Consider the following 20,681-nt stretch of genomic DNA (forward strand, 5'->3'; position numbering starts at 1 on the left):
TCATGTTTGGTCATTAACTCCTCCCCTCTCCATAGATGTGACAGTTAAACTATTCCTTGTTATCCTAATTGGTTTATGAAATCAACCTTAATGTCCAAATCCTATGACCATTTATGAACTTATTTGGTGCAGGGTATGAGATGTGGGTCTATGTCTAGTTTAATTGCATAATATTTTACAATTTTCCTGGCAGTTTTTGTCAAATAATTAGTTCTTATCCCAGAAGTTGGATTGTTTAGGTTTGTCAAACAATAGACTACAATAGTAATTTACTGATTTTTATTTTTATCAAGTCCACTGATCCATCATTGTACCAGACAGTTCTGATGACTACCACTTCATAATATAGCTTTAGATCTGGTACAGCTAGACCACCTTACTTTGCATTTTTTTTCATTAATTCTCTTGCTATTCATGATCTTTTATTCCTCCAGATGAATTTTGTTATTATTATTTAATCTCTAAATTACCTGATCCCATGAGCTTTGACTAATAATTGGAATGTAGCTAGGTGACATTGTGGCTAGAATTCAGAGCTTAGACTCAGGAAGATCTAAGTTTGAATCTTGCCTCCCTTACTAGTTGTACTATCAAGAGCTAGTCACTTAAGCTCTTCCAGATTTAATTTCCTCATGCAGAAAATGGGAGTACTCATATCTGCATCACAAAGTTGTTGTGAAGATCCAGCATGTAAATGTTAAAGTGGTTAATAGTGGTCATTGTTAGTATTATCATTCTATACCATATGTGAGAAAATGAATCCATTTTGTGCACAAGTGCCATAGCAAAGGATAATACAATTTCCAAATTGGACACCACCTAAGAAAATAAATCAAAGAGACCCTGTGGATTACCATGTGTTCTACCGCCCCTCAACTGTGTAGTAGTTATAATAAAGAACAAATAAAAAGTAACCAGAAAAACACTAGATTCTATTGCTATAGCCTAAGGAGGTGATTTTATTTTCTGAAATGGTTTCTTCTATGTTCTAGTTAAATTTATTAATTAGGACCCGTGGCATAACATAATCAATAATAATCTATCATTTTTAAAAATCCTATAAAAGTTAAGGCAAGAGACCTAGTACAAATACTAGTATTTGCTTTCCTTAATATATAAGGCAAATATATGTAAATTAACAATAACATTTATATAAATGTGCTCTAGATTTACTAAGGGAAAAATACTATCTGGATACATTCGCATAGGCAAAGTCAACCTTGAATTGATATTTCCCTGCAGGGTTCTCCAACGTTCTTTTCACTCCACACTGCTCAACTTATAGTAAAATTATATTTCAAATTAACTCGGAAAAGTACTATGAGATGCAAATGGCCATGATAAAAAATATCAACATATATGAAATCTATGTATCTACGCAGATTTTATATAAAGTGTTTAGGAGCCTGGCACAAAGTAGGAACTCATAAATAGTTGTCCTTTCCCTTATTGCTTTAGTAATAATTATAACAACAATAATTATAATAAAACTGACATTTATATAGGATAAAGTTTTCAAAGAATTTTATGTGTATGCTTTATCATGCATTCATTGACCCTGTGAGTTGAGGTACTACAGGTTTTTATTTCTTCATTATATAGAGAAAGAAATACATTCAGAGAGGCTAATAGGCAGCATTCTGTCAAACAGAAGGAATATCATTTTTCATTCAATTCCAACTCTGTTTCAATAGTTTTATAAGTATGTGTCTTTCTTGGTCAGAGACTATAAATGAGCTTCCTGAAAGAGGGAAACAAAAAACAAACAAACAAAAAAAGCCTTTTCCAAAGGAGTCTAGGGGCAGGTAGGTGGCAAAGTGGATAGAGCACCAGCTCTGGAGTTAGGAGGACCTGAGTCCAAATTTGGCCTCAGACATTTAATAATTACCTAGTTGTGTGACCTTGAGAAAGTCACTTAACCCCATTGCCTTGCCCAAAAAAACAAAACAAAACAAAAAGAGTCCAGAAGTAGTTAAGACAAATCAGAATCCTAGACCCTCCCTCCCCACAAAAGAACTGCCTCAGGGATAGGAAAGTCATATTTCTTCATCCAGAGAATTTTTATAGCTCAATCCAATCAATACTTTTATTTACAACTTCAGAATCCTTTTAAGTTTTCTTTGCTTCTTGACAAACCTAATGTCTAATCACACTCTTTCCTGATTTCTCACTCTCTTTTTTTCTTCTTCAACCCTAAATCTTTACAGATAAATACTTGAAAAATTCTCACACCATATTGCTGGCATTAAGATATTTGACCCTTAAAGATGTTCCTTCTGATAGCAGCACTTTTAGGAAAAAAATGACAGCAAACATGTTCAGGGCAACCATATCCAGAAGAAGATGTAAATGTGTCAATTATTGAGTATGTAAATTAGTTCAAACCAAGACTTTTCTTTTCCTCTCCTAGTAAAGGAGATGCACTTTATGTTTTAGCTCCCTGGAAGCTCATCATGTAGGACCAGAGGCAGCTGGAGATTTTATATGAAACACATGGTAAACCCAAAACTACCTACCCATTTAGGATGAGAATATAAGGTCATTTCAACCAAAAAAATAGGTCTTGGAACTGAAAGAATGAATATATATATATATATATATATATATATATATATATATATATATATATATGAATCAAAAAGGAGAGGAGGATTGAGAGTAAAAATTAATAAAAGAATAACTACATTTGCCTTTCACCACAAGGAAAACAATAGCAAAAGCTTCTAGCATGTCAAATCTAAGTATTTGCAAATGACCTAACTTCCTCAGATAATGATGTGATTTTAGGATAGGAGCTATGAGAATTTCCAGCAATTCATATATAATTGTATACATGTATGCATACATAATATATACATTGTGTTTATATATATGTGAATATACATATATGTTTAAACTCATAAATGTAGGTTTATATGTATATATTACATGCACGCATACACACATACATATTGCATTTAGAATAGAAACAATTACAAAGTGATGCTCTGGAAAGAATGATTTGGTGACAAGGAGTTCTGCTAGAATTGAAATTATATATATATATATATATATATATATATATATATATATATATATTATATATATACAGAGAGAGAGAAAGTATATATTTATAAGGATTTTTTACCTCTTTTATTCCTTTATTCTTTCTTTGGCAACTCTTAAATCCATAACAATGTTCCTATTTTTTACTTGTTTTTTTTTTTTGCTTCCAAATCCCAAAAATGAAATTGACAACTTTATTAGACAAATAATCGGACTGCTTCCCTGAAAGAAAATCCCTTGAAACTTAATTTTTTTTTTGCAAAGCAATGAGGTTAAGTAATTTGGCTACGGTCATACAGCTAGTTAATTATTAAGTGTCTGCGTCTGGATTTTAACTCAAGTCTTCCTGAGTCCAGGGCCAGCCAATGTGCCACCTAGCTGCCCTGAAACCTAAATATTTTTAAAAATTATGGTGAAATATTTTTTTTACTTTACTTATCTGGGAAAATGTGGCCAGAGAGTAAATCATACACCCTTTTCTCAAATTCACTTTTAAAGTAAATTCATTGTTGTTTGATCACTTGAAGTATAAAACTTCTGTAAGGGATTGAAGGGAGGGAAAATTATTTGATACCTTTGTCATTTGAACATTCTTGGCAACTAGGTGCTAGGCCCAGCAGTTACTTCAGAAAGGATTTAGGGAAGACTAGCACCTTCTAAAACAAAGTCATCACCCCAGGGCAAGGACTTGCTCTCTATCAGTAATTGAGGTAGAGCTGAGCAAACACAAACCTTTGTATTTTACACCTTTAATTGTCTTAAATCAGAGTCATCTCTAGGTGGATTGAGAATTTAGGACAAACTATACTGTTTATTCTCCCCAAACTTTACTTTCCCCTCTGAACTTTTATATACAATAAAACTCTAGTTAAAATGAACCTAAAGAGAAGAAATAGCTACAGAACAGGGAGCCATCTACAAAGACTTTTAGACAACGGACACTATGTTTAATAGAATGTCCAAAAATGCATCTATTTGTTACCTACTTCTATCAAGGACAGCACTATCTAGTTACTGTAGCTATTCAGGACAATTGCTGTGATTTTTCAGTTCTGTGGCCATGGTTGTGTACTGTTCTCAAGTGAACATCAGGAAAAGCCAATCAGTCAACAAGTACTCATGAACCCAGACACTGTGTTGTAACCAGGGGACATAAAGAGGCAAAATCAAGTCCCCAAACACAAGAGAGAAGTATGCCAATAAGCTACATACAAGTTCTATGCAGGGTGAGTGGAAGGTTATTTTAGATGGAAGGCATTAGAAATAGGAGGGTGGGGAAGACCAGGAAAGGTCTCCTAGTAAGAAGAAAGTATAAGATTCAAAGTGATCAACCTATGTGAAGATACAGTACTAGATGATGTGAGGGTGAATGGAGAGACTAATTAGATCCGTCCTTACTGCTTAAAAATCTCTTACAATCAAGAAGAAAAGATAAGCCATAAGTAAAAGCTATCACTACAAATTTTATAAGCTCATAATAGAGGGTGAAACCATGTTATAACAGTCCAAAGATTGGAGGAACTCTTTGACTTGGAAGATGGTTATTTCTTAATTTGCTTCTACCTTCCTGGCTCCTCTAAGTTCCTCATTCTATACCATTTCCCTCCACACACATATCTTTATCTTTTTTTTAATCTAGCAATTTAGATGGGGTAAATTGATAACTAAGATAATTGCTTAAATGGTCAAATTAATTAATATCATCTGATCCAGCAAATATAGGAATCATTTATTTGAATAGGACTCTGATTCATATGTATGAAAACATACTGACTTTGACTATAGGTACATGAAATCGCTTTTTAGTACAACATGGAGAATCTTCTGATAAGGAGGTCCTATCAAGTCAAGAGAAGATTCAGACAAGTCAGGAGAAGTTCAGGGTTGCAGTGTCATATGTCCCAGAGGAAATAAACATATGAGAAAAGATGCAAACATAAGGGAAGGTTAATAAACAAAAATTCCAAAGGGTTAGTAGGAAGAGCTGAAATAGAACATGAGAATGGTGGGTTAAAAATATGAGGAAGTGAGAAGAGATAGGATAGCAGTAGATTACTCTTTGACAATTTAAGTCAAGTATCAAGAGCTAGGAAAATTATGTCACATGATCTGGAGTATTGTTATGGTCCATTATATACACTGTCAATGACCAAATGTAGCATAGATTTAAAGATGGAAGGGATCTTAGAAGGTCAACTTCCTCCCCAAATTACCCTGCATTAATTAATGTATTTATTTGTGAACTTTTTGTTTGTCCTGTAGAAGATAAGTTCCAGAAAAGCAGAATCAGTTTTATTTTTACCTTAGTCTCCAACCCACATTTCTTAAAGACAATCTTGTCATAGAATGTAAGTTTCTTGAGGGCAGGAACTTGTCTTTTCTTTGTATATGCATTCCCCAATTCTTTGCACAGTGTCTTTGCACATAGTAAGTATATGATTAATAATTGCTTATTATTGATTACATATATGTACATTTATAAATATATTTCTACACATACATACATACATACAAACAATATTTCTTTCCAGCTAAGACACTGTTAAATGTTTTGCTGAAATCTGGTTCAATTTTAATGCCTAGTGTTTCAGCTAAAATGAAAAACTCTTTCATGATAATTTTTAATAAGATATATTGACATAGATTTTATTAGTGTTTTGGGAATCCCTTTATACTCTTAAAAATTACTGAACACCTTCCCCAAAGAAGTTTTGTTTATGCAGGTTATATTGATTTATATTTACAATATAAGAAGTTAAAAATCTCAATATTTGACTTCATGATTATTCCAAAAAGGTTTTAGAAAGGAATTACATGAAAATAACAGTTTTGCTACCCAATGACAGCGTATATTGAAACATTGAGCAAAATTTTAAAAGAAAGTAGTTTAATATTTAGTATTAGTAAAATACCTCATCAACATTGGAGATTATGTCTTCAAGATTTATTAACAATTTCACCTAGTCTGCTCAATTAAGTCTTTCACTGAGAGAAAACAAAATTTTTATTTAATGGGAATATAAATAGGGGACAGGGTGAAAAGAACCCTTTTAGCCAAAGCAATTATTTCCCAACAGGAAAGGGATATATTAGCACTTTAATTCTGTTTGTGCCCTAGGAACCAAGTTCAAGCTTAGATATTTATATTAACTGACATTTTTGTTTCCATTTGAAGAAATGGAAACCTGAGAAGATAAGGAGAATAAATACTAGCTAATAAGCAGAGCCCTGATAACATTCTATCAATTGTCATTTGTTTTCTTTTTTTGTAAAAGGGAATGATCTTGGGACCACAAGAAAAGTAGTAAAAGGCAATTGAAATCTCCTACATGCAAGAAAATTATTGGAGAGTTCTTAGATCTTCTTAATGAACTCAAGTCACCAGGCCTGGATAAGCCATATTTCAAAATATAGAAAAAATTGGTGGCTGTGATTAGAGATCCATATAATATCATTGATTACTGAAAGATCATGGAAAATAGAAAAGGTCCTGCAGAATTACAAAATTAGAGATGTTAACTCAATTTTCATTTTCCCCACTTGCATAAAAATGAAAGAAAGAAATAAAAGAAAAAGGAAAGAGAATCAAGTTTATAGATTCTAGGCCAGTGAACTGCATTTTTATTCCCATTCAAATAGAACAGTATTCAATTATGAGTGCTATATTATAACAGGGATACTTTGACAAATATTAAAAGGATGCAGTGAAGCCAACATGGCTGCAAGAGTAGCTCATACCAAACTAACTTCGTTTCCTTTTTTGACAGTTATTAGACTTTTGGCATATGACAATATTTAGCTAAAAATTGAACCAGATTTCAGCAAAATATTTGACAAAATCTTTCATGATATATTTTAATAAGATATATTTATATAGATTTTATTAGTACTTTAGGAATCTATACTCTTAAAAATTGTTGAACACCTTTCCCAAAGAAGTTTTGTATATATAGGTTATATTGATTGATATTTACAAAATCAGAAATTAAAACATCTCAATATTATAATATATATTTTTGACTTCATGATTATCCCAACAAAGGTCTTGTAGAAATACCCAAATTCATGGATGACACATTGAGAACTAGCCTTTATGACAGTGCACTTAGCGCGATATATATTTAAAATTACTTGAATGATAAGATCTAAAAGGTCATCTTTAATGATGATACCAATTTGGAGAGAAGTCTCTAATGGAAATGCATCCATTAAATGTGCTTGTTCTTATTTTATGCAACTTTAAAAATAAATAGTGATTGAATCAATGCATAAATGACACATCTATCAACTTTACATATGAGAAAAATTTTGGAAAAGAGAAAATGCATAAATTGGTAGGTTTCATTAATCCCACAGAAATGAAGAATGGGGGTTGGCCTTGATATATATATATATCTTCAAGTATTTTAAGTTTTTGAGAAACAAAATTAAGTTTATTCTATTTGGAACTAGAGGGCAGAGCTAGAAGAGTAGCAATTCTACAGATTGATGAAAAGCAGATTTTAGGTTTGATGTAAAATAAACAACAACAACAAAAAAATAGGCCTAAAATGTCCTGAGATTTAGAACATATAAAAATGTAAAGACTCTTCTAGGGAGGTAATAAGGATGTTTATAAGATGAGCAAGGGATGACTGTAGCTGGTCATATTAGACTTCTTGCTCAGGTTATACAACGTACTGGAAGACATCGGAGGTCAATTCCAACACTGGGATTGTGATTTAGCGAATTTCAAGAAACTTCCCAATTCAGATTTTAAAAAATAACATTCATTCTATATTCTAAAGCTACATATAAACAACCCACAAAAACATTTAAGTAGGTGACTGGTATATTCTAGGCTGTATGCTGGGTGTGGGGTAAACAAAGACAAACACTGATAAGCAATCCTTGTCCTTCAGGAATAGAAATGTCATTTAGTGAAAATAAATTTTTTTAAATGTAGAATAAATACAAAATAAGAATAACTATAAAGTTAAGGATGGTGAGAAGGAAGAGGTTTCCAAAAAGCATATGGAAAGTGATGCTTAAATCTTAAACTTTGTCTTGAAGAAATTGAGAGATTTTATGAGGCAGTGTTGAGAAGGAACATTCCAGGAATGGGGCAAGTCTATTACAAAGGCATAGAGATTGAAGTATTATTTGAAAGAAAGTGAGGGGATAAGGCTAAACCATATGTAGTTGGAAGGGAAAAACATTTAATAAGGTTGGCAAGATGGTTTTGGACCAAATTCTGAAGGACTATAAAAATCAGAGGAGTTCATCTTTTATTCTAGAGGCAAAGGGGAGTAGATCTGTGCTAAAGAAAAAATATTTTCACAGATTGTGTATGGTGGACTGGAATGGTGAAAGATGAGGCAGGGAAATTAATTGGGACACATCATAAGAGTCCAGGTGATAAATGATGATTACCTGAACTATGGTAGGACTTTATTAGTAAAGAGATAGGGAGATATGTGAAAATTATTGTAGAGAAAGGAAAAGCAAGAATTTGCAACAAATTAGATGTTTGGAAAGAGATAGCAGTTAGGGATAATTTTGAAGAGTATGACCCTCAAACCTAATTTCTCAATTTTTATAACTAATACTAATAAGACTTCAGTGAATATTGCCTAACAATAGGATTAATTTTGAAGGGATGTGAACCTGGGAAAATAAAATGGTGACACTTTTCCTTTAAGAGAGGTAGAGTTAAATATTAGAAAGGAAAATGGTGTGTTGAAAAGTCTAGTGGATTTAAAAACAAAGGACCTGATTTTAAATCCTGTTTCTACTGCTATATATTTGATCTTTGAAAAGTCATTGTATCTAAGTAACTAGGTGACACAACAGAGGGCAGCACCTGGAAAGAGGGAGATCAGAGTTCAAATCCTACCTTGACCATGTGCTTGCTGTATGACTCTAGGAAAGTCACTTAAATTCTTTAAACCACAGTTTAATTGTAAAATGAGAATGATAGCATATGGACACCTATATGACTCAGTGGTTTGTGTTCCAGATATGAAATCAGGGAGACCCTAGCTCAAATCCAGCCTCAGATACTTACCTACTTTGTGACCCTCACAAAAAACTTTTTGCCTCCATTTCCTAATCTGTAACATGAACTGAAGAAGGAAATGGCAAACTGCTCTAATATCTTTGCCAAGGAAAACCCGAATGGGATCCCAAAGAGTAACATGACTGAAATGATTAAACAACAGCAATAACATCTGTCTTCTTATTCCAAATCCTGTTTCTATTACTATATATTTCACCTTTGGGTTGTGATGAGGATAAAAATGAGATATTATTTATAAAGCCTTTTGCAAATCTTTAAGTATTCTATAATATAAGTATCCTATAGACATCACCATCTTCTTCATCATTATAATTATCATCACCATCTTTTTTTATCCTCAGGATGTCTATTTATTAAATGTGGAAGTTAGTGTGTTAGATAATATTTAAGGTCCTTTTAAGATCTAGACCTTAACCTATGATCTTATTATGAAATAAGACTTTTCCAAGCTCTCCAGTGCTTAATACAAGAGTTTAACAAATGCTGATTTGTGAAAGATTTCTAATGGAGATATTTCAGTGAACAAACAGGAGATGTCAAGCAATGTCCTTTTGATTAATACCATCTCCCTATTTTCTTATTTCCAAGGACAGAACACCAAAAGTCAATTACACCTTACATTTAAAGTTTCACTTTCTTCTGAGATGCTTTACGGAAATACAGCAAAATAGATGATCAAGGCCCTGGTTCACTGAGGAGTCATAAATTGTCCTCGATCCACAGAAGACAGCCATTAGTCTTATCCATTCATTTTAATCCTAAAATTACTTTGTGAAAATAGTAGGTTCCTGACAATGGAGAAATGCCAATTGAAAAAAATTACATAGGTCATGACAAGAAGGGTTAGCTTTCAGGAAGAGTTACATTCCAGTGAGCCTTCCAGCCTAAGGCTGAGCAGTTTCTGTTGAATAATTTTGGATCTTCTCTAATTGCTAGTGCTATTGATGGAAGACCACCAAGGTTGGTGGGGGGGAGAAGAATTAAAGTGAAGCATTTTAGTCTTAAGTATTTTTTCTGAATTCAAACTTTGATTTCATTAATTAAACCCAATCCTCAATTTTGATACTGATCCTAATCATGTTTCACTGAAGATTGCCTAATGAGGATTTTAGCTGGCTGTTCTTTCAACAGATCTTTAATTTCTCAAGAAAGAGAAGCTGAACAAACTTGTAATATGTTCAAAGTTAAGCTAGTGTTACAGGTGTAGAATACTAACTCAGAGATTTAAATCTTTTTCTTTTGTTGTTAATAAGGATGTGTGTGTGTGTGTGCATGTGCGCACATGTGATCAATGGTGACAAAGTCAGGAAAAAGAGACTCAGTGACAGAGACAGAAATAGACAGGAAGGTGATGATGAATATAATTAATTATCCACCCTCCATTTAAAATCAAAATGATTCTCTCTCTCTCTCTCTCTCTCTCTCTCTCTCTCTCTCTCTCTCTTTCTCTCTCTCTCTCACTCTCTCCCTCTGTGTATGTGCCTATGAGTGTGAATATGTGTCTATGTGTGAAATGATAGAAACATCTGAGAAGATAGCAGAACTCTCTTCTATTTTATACATGTTCTTACCTTAATTCTCTTTCTCGCTCTCCCTATTTGGACTTCTTGAAGAGGAAGGTGTGTGACTTTGGTCATTCAGAGAACTTGAAGAGGTATCAAAAATATCAGTCTGATATGGAAATCTGAGAGCAAATACATAGACCAAGAAATATTAGGGGGGAAAACAAAGCTCTTTGATTAGATCATGACTAAAGCTCTAATGAACCACCTGGCACTCATGAGCAGAGGAAATGATGCTTGCTCTTGAGATGGTTAGTGAATATCCCTGCTTTTCTCCTCTCCCACCCTTTTTAATGAGTTCTATATGTGTATACATCCTTTGGATTTAGTGCATATACTTCATACTTAAAAATCTAGGAGAAAAACAGGAAAAAAAGGCTAGGGGGGAAAGATAATTGGTAGTGATTATCTCAGCAGAGTAGCATTTAGTCTATTTTCATTTTCATTTTCCTCTCTTACTGGGCTAAGATGACAGCAGGTAAAGGTCCTGGATTTTAAATACATTGACAAATGACCAGAGAAAGTAAAATATTGCACAGGGTAAGGGCTAAACCAGATGCAGATAACTTATTCCATATTTTAATATTTGGATCAATACTTCATTTCATTCCCTGAATTAAATTTGGAACCCAGCCAGGAAGGAATTGATGAAAACTATTTTTTTCATTATGAGGGTATGGCAAATGATAAAAATTAGGCTGAAAGTTTATAGTCTTGACCATCCTTTGGTGCTCAGAAAGGATATGGCAGCTTATTAGAAAATTTGAACATTGAACTCTCTTGGTGGATAATTAACATTGTGACAAATTGTATATTTTATGATAAAGGCAGAAATGAGCATTTTTAAAGTCTCCCAAAATTTGGGTTTTTTATACAGAATCATTCAATATCAAAAAAGATATTTTTGACCTTGGCCAATTTCCTTAATCTCCATTGGATTTAGTTTTCCCAATTGTAAAATGAGATGCTGAATCACATGGTCTATGAGGCTCTTTATAGCTCTAAATATATAATACTATCATCTTTTGAAGTTTCAGTTTGCTTATCTGCAATTAAGAAGATGATCTCTAAGGTTAGTTTTACTTAAAAATAAGACTTGTAATTAATTGTAGACTTAAAGTCTACTTAAAATCTTATAAATATGCAGTTAAACTCTTACCTCCTCCCATAGACCATGAAGTTGTTCTCCTCTATTTACTTATAATTTTGTTTTCACAATAATTATTTTTTGCTTGGTAAAGAAACATAGCCTGTTCAGAGGTGTGAAAGATTTCCCAAGAATTCTATTCATAGAATTCTATTCAATGAATTCTATTCATTCTTCATAAAACTTAAAACATTTTTTTCAGGAAAGAAATCTTAATCACTTTGTCCCACGTCTTCATGTCATTTTTGAGATTCACCTTGTATTGACTCCCATTTGACTTCATCCACCCAGAAAATATTTTGTAATAATAATAATGTTGATTTGTCATTTAATATGAATTTTCTGTTCAAATTTTATTGATGTTGCTTTGCATTTTATTTTAATTAAAAATATAGCTATGGAGGTATTGCAATTGAATTGTAAAAAAAAGTATTACCATAGGAATGACCTATTTATTTGGAAAATTCAGAAATAAGAATTCATCTTATAAATCCAGAGAGAGTGAAAATTAGAACTTCTGGAGAAGTGTATCTGGTTTATGACTAATCTCTAAGATGAGATATTCCATAAAATAATTGAATAGAAAAACCACAGAAAGAATATTATTTTCCCTAAATCTGAGATTCCTTTGTATCTAAAGACCATAGAAACAGCTTCAAATGAATATAAAAACCTAATAAGCTTAGCAAGCTAAAATTTTATCAAGAAATCTAGAAGCAGACTTCTGGCCAAGATGGTAGAAAGAAGTCAGGTTCTGTTTTAAGCTCTCCTAGCTCTCCCTCAGAACCAACATGAATCAAGCCTCTTAACAGATTTTGGAATGGCAAAGCCACAAAAGAAGAGAGGGGAACATCTTCCAGCAAGTTCTGTCATGGGGGAGTGTGGACATGCCAAGGCATGCAGCAGAACTCCAACTCATCAGCAGCATTATGAGGTGGGACTAACCTGAGAACGTTCTTGTGGGTGGACTGGGAGAACTCCAGAACCATTGTCCAGGTATTCAAACAATGCAGTTGCTGGTCTGAACAGCCTGAACTTCAAGCCCCTGTAGGGACTTCCCAGAAGAGCCCCTGGAATTCCTGTTGGGAGAGCCTGGCTTTCCCAAGTACAAACATAGAAACAGCCCTAGGTGTTCTCCTGGAGATTTCCCAAAGACCGGAGTATGGTAGGTTGATTTCTCCAGTACTGACTATCCAGAGACACCCTGTGGGATGTCTGACAACCTACTCCAGGACTAGGGAGTGGGTTGGCTGACATCCCCAATACAGACAATGCAGAGAAAACTTCTAGCATTGCTTCCTGGGTGGTCCACTGAGTAACCCTCTGGAGTTTCCACTTCCAATAAGCAAGGCCTAAAGGGTTCTCAACAATGAAAGTCTGGGAACAAGCTGTTCCTCAAACAAATCCCAAAATGCAAAGTAGGGTTTATTGAATGTTACCTTGGAGTTAAGTATATATGCTCAGAAAAGGAGGAAGAAGAATGACAGAAGCAATTATGAAGTTTCAGAGGTGAATATGAATTAGTCTCTAATCCAGAAAAATTTCTTAAAAGAGATAAGAAAGGAGTTTAAAAAGCAAATGGAAAAACTGGGAAAATAAATGCAAGAGAAAATAACATTTTGCAACAAAAATGACTTTAAATCCTTTAAACGACTAAAATGACTAAAAATCCTTTAAAAATACAATTGAGCATCAATTGGGGAATGGCTTAACAAACTGTGGTATATGTATGTCATGGAACACTATTGTTCTATTAGAAATCAAGAGGGATGAGAATTCAGGGAAGCCTGGAAGGATTTCCCTGAACTGATGTTGAGCAAGAAAAGCAGAACCAGAAAAACACTGTACACCCTACCAGCCACATGGGGGTGATGATCAACCTTGATGGACTTGCTCGTTCCATCACTGCCACAACCAGGGACAATTTTGGGTAATCTGCAATGGAGAATACCTTCTGTATCCAAGGAAAGAATTGTGAACTTTGAACAAAGACCAAAGAGTATTAACTTCAAATTAGAAAAAAATTATGTTACTATGTAATTTTGCTATCTCATACTTTATTTTTCTTCCTTAAGGATATGGTTTCTCTCTCATCACATTCAACTGAGATCAATGTATATCATGGAAACAATGTAAAGACTAACAGACTGCCTTCTGGGGGTGGAAGCAAGAATGGGGGGGGGAATTGTAAAACTCAAAATAAATAAAATCTTTCTAAAAAATAAATTCAATAAAATGAAAAAAGAAAATAATTCCTCAAAAGCACAAGTGGGTAAATGGAAAAAAAATGACAGCTTCTTTAAAAATAGAAATGACGAAATGGAAAAGGAATGCAAAAGCTAGATGGAGAAAGTACCTTCTTAAAAAATAGACTGGGACTCTTGAAAAACTAATGACTTCAGGGGACACCAAGAATCTGTTAAACAAAGTTTTAAAAAATGAAAAAATAGAAGAAAATGTATAATATCTTATTGGTAAAAAAAAAAAACTGACTTTATACCTCTCAGATTGGCCAATAGGACTAGAAGGAAAATGACCAGATATGGAAAAACTGTGAGACTAATGCATTGTTGCTGGAATTGTGAACTGATTCAACATTTCTGGAGAGCAATTTGGAATTATTCCCAAAGGACAATAAAACTGTGCATACCTTTTGATTCAGCAACACCACTACTAGGTCTGTATCCTGAAGAATCATGAAAAAGGAAAAAAATCAACATGCACAAAAATACTCATAGCAGCTCTGTTTGTGGCAGAAAAGATTTGGAAATTGAGGGGTTGCCTATCAATTGGGGAATGACTGAACAAACTGTAGTATATGTATGTGATGATATACTATTGTTCTATTAGAAATCATAAGATATTGGATTTCAGAAAAGCTTGGAAAAATGTGCCTGAATTGATGCTGAGAGATGAGCAGAACCAGAAGAACATCATATGACTAAAAACAACATGGGATGATCAACTAAAATGGACTTGTTCATTTCAACAGAACAATATTATCAAAGACAATTTTAAAAGATTTGTGATGCAGGGGCAGCTAGGTGGACAGAGCAATGGCCTTGGAATCAGGAGTTCCTGGGTTCAAATCCAGCCTCAGACAATTAATAATTAAATAGCTGTGTGGCCTTGGCCAAGCCACTTAACCCCATTGCCTTGAAAAATCTAAAAAAAAATTGTAGATGCAAAATATCATCAATATGCAGAGAAGAATCTATAGAGTTTAGATCACACAACTATTATGTGTCGTGTCTGAGGCTGGATTCAAACTCTTGTCTTCCTGACTCCAAGGTCAGTGCTCTATCCACTGCTCCACCTAATTGCCTTGTATGGGAAACAAATGAGAGTGAAAATATGGGAATAGAGAAAGCCAATGGAGAAATAGGAAGAACTACTTCTTCCTTGAATCTTGATCCATAGAACCACAAGAAGTTAGATAATCTTCTCAAGACCTTCATTCAAGAACACAGAATCAATATTTGTTGACCTAAAGTTAAATCTAGAGGGATAGTAAAGGATTCTTGAATTACTTTCCAGTTTTCTAGGCATATTCGATGTATTAGATAGTAATTTAATATATTGCTCTTCAATGCAAGAAATGATACATAATTTGCAAAACTGTTAACTTTAAATGACTTCAAGTTATAAAGAGTTTTCTATAACAAAACATGAAAAAGAGAAAACACCAATCATTCACTTTTTTCATTTGCTCATGACTTAATTCATTTCTCAAGGAACTTGTAGCAGCTCAGAGATGAACCCTGAGCTCCCACAGGCCATGACAGCAGAACAGAAACTACAAATTTTAAAAGGGTGAAGAGGTGAACCCTGTATCTGTCAACTGAGCCATGGCCCAATCACATTGATAGAGGTTGATCATCAGGAAAATGGCAACCAGGTGATGTATTTTTCCCCATTAAGATGATCTATTCACGCATAAGGCCAAAGGCAAGCTGAGTCAATGAGGTAAGAATCCAATGGTATTTTATGCCAATAAAATTCCAACTCTTTTGAAGTATCGAAGAACTCATTTCTGAAATAATGGGACTATAGAAAACAAGTGATTAACTACATTACTTATAGTATAAATGATTTTTAACTCTTCTTGTGAAAATCCCTCTTTACACAATGATTCAAAACATCTGTGTGACATTTCTGATTCATTGGTACTACTTATTGAGTCATATATTATTTGATTTTATGAAGAATGACACTGCTGTTAATACAGATGGCAAGTTGCTCTTTCCCCTTCTCTGCTCCTACCTCCTAAAATAGTTATGAAGGATGCAATCTTTTAGGAATTAGATTTGTACATTTTATAAGGTACAGTATGAAAAATTAATTTCTTTTTTAAATGCATTTGCTACAATTTTATTATTTACTATATTTATTTACATTGCATATTGTATATATATTATATTTATTTTACAATTTATAACAATTTTTGCTACAATGTTAGATGCTTTAAATATTTTAGGACATATATCTTGTTAAAAGTTATATTTAATACTATGAAATGTAATGTGGAAAAGCCTAGAAAGAAGTTCATGTTCTTATATAGTGTTGCATAAATATCTTGAGAAGTTCAAGTAAACACTTTGAAAGAAAAAATAGAATTGAACCTCGTTAACTTGAAGTGTGGAAGCTGGTAGTAAGAAGCTTATGCTGATAATATTCATAACAGAATGTCTAACAATTCTTTGCATTATTGGATTCCAATTTCATCTTAGCTAATAATTTCTAATTGATCTTAGAAATAGTAACTATCCCTTACCTTGTAATTTTATTACCAACATTTAGCACAGTGACTGACTTATACTAAGCACTTAATAGATCTTGTTGACTTGCATTGACTTATCTATTCATAAAATAATGTTAGAAAGTTGACTAAGAAGGAACTTAATGATTGCAATAATGAAGAGTTTTCAATGGAGCTACATAAATGACTAGCAGAACTGAAGAATCTGTGTGAGATTGCTGACCTGAACTCAAATCTACAGGCAATAGGAAATGACTTGAATTATCTTCAGTTTTCCAGGCACTTTTAGTTTTGTGAATAGCTGTTGTCTCTGTAAATATTTGCAAAGTATTCTCTCTCTGTCTCTCTCTCTCTCTCTCTCTCTCTCTCTCTCTCTCTCTCTCTCTCTCTCTCTCTCTCTCTCTCTGTGTGAATGTGTTTCTCACTCTCTAGCCAGTTGAATAGGTAGGTAGGTAGGTAGATAGATGATAGATAGATAGATGATAGATAGATAGATAAATAGATACAAAGAGAGACAACTAGATAAGGAGACAAATAATAGATAAATAGATAAATAGATAAACAATTATTTTTACATTTTACTTATTAGTTCCTTCAAAGTTTCAATGTGGTCCAGAGATAAACTTGAATTCTCTATGTATGTATATGTTTATATCTCTGTGATAGCACAAATTCAAAATGGTAAATATGATATTATTGCAAAAAGGTTGGACTTGAAGTGATAAGACTTTGGGTTCAAATTTCAACTCTGCCTTTTAATAGTTGTATGAGTGAACAAATTATTAAAGGCCTAAGCATCACAATTGCTTTAGGGATTAAATTAGGGCATTATACTGAATGATTTCTAAGGCCTCTTCCAGTTTTTTTATCATGTTATGAATAAGCAATCAATATATAAAGCTTACCTAAAGGGAAAGAATTTTATATCTACTAGGTGTTTAATGAATATTTGTTAATTTTTATTCACTTACTGGTGGCAGACTCTTCCCCTTATCTTCCAAAAACCATTATAACCAGCTGGTAAGAGACTCATAATCAATAGTTTCATAATTAAGTAAAGAAATATTGAGGTCACTGCAACTCATGAAAAACTGAGGCCATTTACAGGTCACCTCCTCATGTTATATCACTCAGGCATTCCATTTAATAGACAAGGACGAAGATTTTTACTTCCTAGTTTGTCCATACTTTTTCTACATATCAGCAAGGTAGCTCTTTCCCTGGGTCTTCATGGCTATAGAGAATTTGATAGACATCAAGAATGTGAGGCAGACTCACTAGTGAGTAAAACATATAATCAAGGTTTCTGAGTCCAATTTAGTTGGAATATTGAGTATGTGAAATAAAGGGAAGTAATGTGAAATCAAGGTGGAAAGATAAATTGGTGATGAAACACGGATGGAAAAGGAAGAAGAAAAGAAGGGAAAGATAGAAAGCAAGAGTCAGGAAAAGTCAGAGAGAAACAACAAAAGAGCAAATCTATTGCATTTTGACAGTATGAATAAGCTCTTTAAACTTGTATAATATCATGAGTTTATTAGGATTTGAGAGGGGAGAGGAATTCAAGCATTTCTTGTTTCATCAACTGTGCAAGATCATAAAGGGTAAGTTGGAGTGAGTCTTTAAGTCATTATTCCTTAACTTTTTCACTTTCATTACTAAAATTCTAAATTTTCCAGCTGGAAGGTGAAATGGGTTAAATGGCTGCATAATTCATTCTCATAGACAATTTCACTGGGGATTTAACATCATAGAGCTACTGAATCTGACAAGAGTGTTTTAAACTGACCTTCTATGCTCACAAAATCTGATTTCATTCCTTTGTTTTCCCTAGGGAAGAATTCAAACAGGAAGCACAGTAAGGGCTGTGAACTTAAAACATACATCCTAGAACTGACTTGGAATTAGAAGGTGGGAGGGACGTGGAAAAGGAAGGCAAAGAATCATTATTAAGAGGCATAGCACCTAGAAGAGACTGTGCTCAAAGCTACCATCTTTTCTTAGTGTTTAGTACCTCTGAGATGTTATATGAGGCGTGACATGTAAGGAAGTAGTGTATTTGGATAGATGCCATTTTCCTGGGGTTTTCATCTGCATCAGATACAGAAGAAATTCAATATCTCATTGAAGATTTAAAAATTTCCGGCTGACAGCTGACCCAGATGTGTGTGTGTGTATGTTAAAAGTATGCACTGCCAATAATTAAATATCACTTATTCTGTTTAAAATAAAAAAGATGAAGACCACAAATATTGCACTTTAGTTAGAAGTATTTCTGTAAAAGGATAATTTTAGAGTGATAATGGAAACAAATATCTCCAGCTAATATTCCCTTTATTTTATTATTGTTGCTTTACTTTTTAAACATGGACTTCTACTTAGTGATGAGAAATCAGTGTCTGCAGGTAGAAATTTGTTTCATGTGATTCTGAAATGTTGAATTGTCATCTATCATATAGCCTTGGTCTTACAGAGAAACCAATGAATACTACAGAAACTGGGGGAAATCAATGCAGGGAAAAATGGCTTAACAGTAGAAAATGATAAAGATGGAGAAAACGAGGACAAGTAGAAGTGCACTTAAAAAAAATTTTCCATGCATTGTAATTAGTTTCTATTATTCATTGATATTAAATATTTGATCAATTAAAATTTTCTTATAGATAGCCAAAAGTCCTTTTTTTCTCAAAAACTCTCAATTCTCCTTTTCTTTTAATAAGTATAACATGCTGTTTCTAATATCTATTAGTATTTCTCCTTTGGGGGGGGGGAAGTCACATAAAATCTGTTCTTTCTGGTGGCATTATGCTTGCATATACTTAACTCTGCTTTGACAGTATAATTTTTATTCTTTCTTTGTTTTCTTTCTTTCTCTTCTTTTCTTTGATTTACATTTACTATACTTTCTGGATTCTTGAAAACTTAACTTCCTATGGTACAGTTGCCCTGACTAGAAGAAGTTGGCTCCAAGTATTAGTAAATTTTAAATATGTATTTTTATTTATAATTTCCTAAAATAAGGCACAGTGTTGTAATACCCTTCAGATACTCATTTCTAGAAAGTGACCACTTTCTTCACATACCAAATAGCTTACTCAGCTATACTACAATGGCTTTATTGTAAGCCCCTCTTAAGGTGGTTGGGTTATAAATTAATTATACATTGATAACTGAGATGAAAAGTAAGGGTTCGTGACAGTCTACTATTCTTTTTCACTTTTTAGAAAAGAATATCTGGTGGTTAAAAGTCACTTCCTTCTCTTTATAGACAATCTAGTTGACTCAGAAGCCACATAAACTTTTATTTTGAAAGATTTCCCAGTGAAATTGCATTGAGTGAGACATGGAAATTGAATTCCATAACTAAAGACCACCTTCTGACAACAAGTTCTGGTATGCCTCCCTTCTAGCATGAAATATGTGTAATGTATAAGAATCTGTGCTATTAGCCAACAATTTTTAGAGACAATGAATGATTTCTCCCTCTAGTCTGAGGCATTAAGAATTTTATTGATTTTTTAAATTATTTAAAGTGACTTTAGATATAGCTAACTACAAGGTGCATTGGGACATACAGTATGCAGTCCTTTTTAAAAATCTGGTTGTTTCATCCTATCAAAATATATTTAAAAAAATATCTGAGTGGGGGGTAGATTTCTTTTAAGGATTTGGACCTGCTGAAAAGCCTTTTTAAAAGCTCACTAGAATTACACAACAGGCTAGTTTTCCCTGGTAATTGTTCCGAGGTATTTATAATGAAATCAGATTCCAAAACTGAAGTTTCCATAGCAACAAAAGGAATAAAATTATAGAGGCTCCATGCTTCAGTGACCTTAAGTTCTTGATCAAACCCCTTCTTATTAGGTCTTAGAAACAGCATATTTGGTTCAGAAATGAAGAACTATTTTTTAAATGAGATATTTAGTCTTGATTACTTGGTGTAAATGAATGATTGCCTTTATGCTTTAGTTACCCACCTTGATTACCTTTTTTGAACCAATATTACTCCTTTCTGCCTTTTCACATTAATCTCTTCTCAAAAATTTCCTCTCTCTCTTCTTCACTAATCAAATCACTAATCAAATATTCATTATTTCTCTGAAGGTCCTG

This window comes from Macrotis lagotis, chromosome 3 (genome assembly GCF_037893015.1).
Source record: "Macrotis lagotis isolate mMagLag1 chromosome 3, bilby.v1.9.chrom.fasta, whole genome shotgun sequence".
NCBI lineage: Eukaryota > Metazoa > Chordata > Mammalia > Peramelemorphia > Peramelidae > Macrotis > Macrotis lagotis.